The following is a 2,666-nucleotide window of genomic DNA, read 5'->3' on the forward strand; positions in this document are numbered from 1 at the left end:
TGGGTGCCAAGGTGGGCTCCTGCGTGGGTGGGTGCTAGGGTGGGTTTCAAGGTGGACGCGAGGGCGGGTGCCAAGGTGGGTAACAAGTTGGGTGTTAGGATGGGTGAGTGCTAGAGTGGGTGCCAAGGTGGGTGGGTGCTAAGGTGGATGCCAAGGTGGTTCACAGGGTGGGTGGGTTCTAGGGTGAGTTCCAAGGTGGGTCACAGGTTCAGTGCTAGGGTGGGTGTCAAGGCGGGTGTCGAGGTGCCTGGGTGCTAGGGTGTGGATGCCAATGTGGGTCATAGGGTGGGTACTAGGGTGGGCTGCAATGTGGGTGCCAAGGTGGGTAACATGCTCGGTGGGTTCTAAATTGGGTGCCAGGGTGGGTGTGCACCCACCTTGCCCGAGGTGGGTGCCAAGGTGCCAGTGTGGGTGGGTGCTAAGGTGGATGCCAAGGTGGGTGAGAAGGTGGGTGATAGGTTGAGTGGTAGGATGGGTGGGTGCCAAGATGGGTCACAGGGTGGGTGCAAGGGTGGGTAGGTGCTAGGGTTGGTGTCAGGGTGGGTGGGTGCTAGGTTGGGTTCCAAGGTGGGTGCGAGGGTGAGTGTCAAGGTGGGTCACAGGTTAGGTGCTAGGATGGGTGAGTGCTAGGGTGCAAAGGTGCCAGGGTGGGTGCTAGGATGGGTCGATGCTAGGGTGAGTGGCAAGGTGGGTCCACAAGTGTCAAGGTGGGTGCCGAGGTGGGTGCCAAGTCGGCGACTGCTATGGTGGATGCCAAGGTGGGTCACGGGGTGGGTGCCAAGTTGCTAGGTTGGGTTCCAAGGTGGGTGCCAACGTGGGTGCTAGGGTGCGTGGGTTAAAGGGTGTGTCACAACGTGGGTGCCAGGATGGGTGCGCACCCACACTGGCCAAGACGGGTGCGGGTGCAAGGTTGGGTTCCAAGCCCGGTCACAGGCTGGGTGCTAGGATGGGTGGGTGCCAAGGTGGGCACCAGGGTGGGTGCACCCACCCTGGCCAAGGTGGGTCACGGGGTGGGTCCTAGGGTGGGTAACGGGGTGGGTACTAAGGTGCGTGCCAAGGTGGGTCATAGGGTGGGTGCCAAGGTGGGCACCAGGGTGGGTGTGCACCAACCCTAGCCAGGGTAGGTCACGGGGTGGTTGTCGGGGTGGGCGTCAAGGAGCCAAGGTGGGTGGCAAGTAGCCAAGTTGCGTGCCAAGGTGGGTGTCGGGGTGGGTGCCAAGGATCCAAGGTGGGTGCCAAGGAACCAAGGTGGGTGTCTGGGTGGGTGCCGAGGTGGGAGCCAGGGTGGGTCCCAAGGTGAGTGCAAAGGTGGGTGCCAGGGTCAAGGTGAGTGCCAATGTGGGTTCCAAGGTGCCAGGGTCAGGGTGAGTGCCAATGTGGGTTCAAAGGTGCTAAGTTGGGTGCGAGGTTGGGTGCGAGGGTGGGTGGGTGCCAAGGTGTGCTAGGTGGAAGCCCGGGTGGGTCGGCATCCCATGGGTGTCGAGTTGGGTGCCTGATGGGTGCTTCTTGTCAAGTTTTAGTCGTCGGGACTCATTTCGAGCCTTAGAGGTCGTTTCTTGTCCGGTTGCCCTGTCTTCGACCTGGGAACCCAATTTTGGTCCTCGGGTCCCATTTTTTTTTGTCTCGCATCCCACTTTTGGCCTGTGGCCTTTTCGGGGTCGATTCTCGTTTTGGGCATCAGAGCATGTTTCTTCTCCTAAAACCCAATATTTGTTTATTAAGTCTCGGAACACATTTTTGTTCTCGTGGACCCATCATGGGTCTTGGAACGCATTTGTGGTCCTTGGGTCCCATTTTGCATCCCGAAACTTGTGTTTTGGTGCTTGATCCCTATTTTGGGTGCCCACCTTGCACCAAGTGCGCACCCGGGGCAAACCGAGCGCCTTGGTGCACCGGGGCAAGATCGAGCGTGCACCCGAGGCGCCCCGAACATGCACCAAGGTGCACTCGGCCCACATGTGAGCGCAGGTCGTTGCGCCCGAGGTGGTGTGTGGGCACCGCGTTGCAGACGGGACACTGCACGCACACGACGCCCCCTCCAGGTGCACGCACGTAGGCCGGGCCGGGTGCACACCCGACGCCCTAGCAAGGTGCGCGCACCCGGGCAGGGCTCACACTTGGCGAACGGGGCGCACTTCGCGAGGGAGGGTGTGCACCTCGACGGGGGTGGGTGGCCGGGGTGGATTCGCACGTGGGTCGCGGTTTGCTAAGTACACACTGCGACAAGCTCATAACGGGTGCGATCATACCAGCATTAGTGCACCGGATCCCATCAGAACTCCGCAGTTAAGCGCGCTTGGGCCGGAGTAGTACTGGGATGGGTGACCTCCCGGGAAGTCCCGGTGTTGCACCCTTTTTTAGTTTTTCGCCGGGCGTCGCAATGCTATTTGAATAAACCTTTTGCCCGTTTGCGTTCTCGTCGGGGCCGGGCCGGGCCGGGGTGCGCTGCCCGCACTACCGCGCGCGCGGGGGCGACACCGAGCGCGCACCCGAGGCACCCCGAGCACACAGGCCACGGTGCAACCCGGGCGTTGTGCGCGCACCCCGGTGCGCCCGAGGTGCTGCGCGCGCACCCAGGTGAAATCGGTGTGCACCTCGGCCAGTGCGCGCTCGGTCGAGTCGCGCACGTTGGCCAAGGTGCACGGTGATGTTTCTTACTCTAAGGT

General features: G+C 61.9%; 1 non-coding gene across 1 annotated transcript; it reads left to right on the forward strand.

Moving 5' to 3' along the window:
• Window positions 1-2,235: 2,235 nt before the first annotated feature.
• On the forward strand, window positions 2,236-2,354 carry LOC131870932 (5S ribosomal RNA). The gene has a single exon (XR_009369233.1). It is a non-coding gene; the product is annotated as a 5S ribosomal RNA (ribosomal RNA).
• Window positions 2,355-2,666: the final 312 nt, after the last annotated feature.

Source organism: Cryptomeria japonica, unplaced genomic scaffold, assembly GCF_030272615.1.
Source record: "Cryptomeria japonica unplaced genomic scaffold, Sugi_1.0 HiC_scaffold_358, whole genome shotgun sequence".
NCBI lineage: Eukaryota > Viridiplantae > Streptophyta > Pinopsida > Cupressales > Cupressaceae > Cryptomeria > Cryptomeria japonica.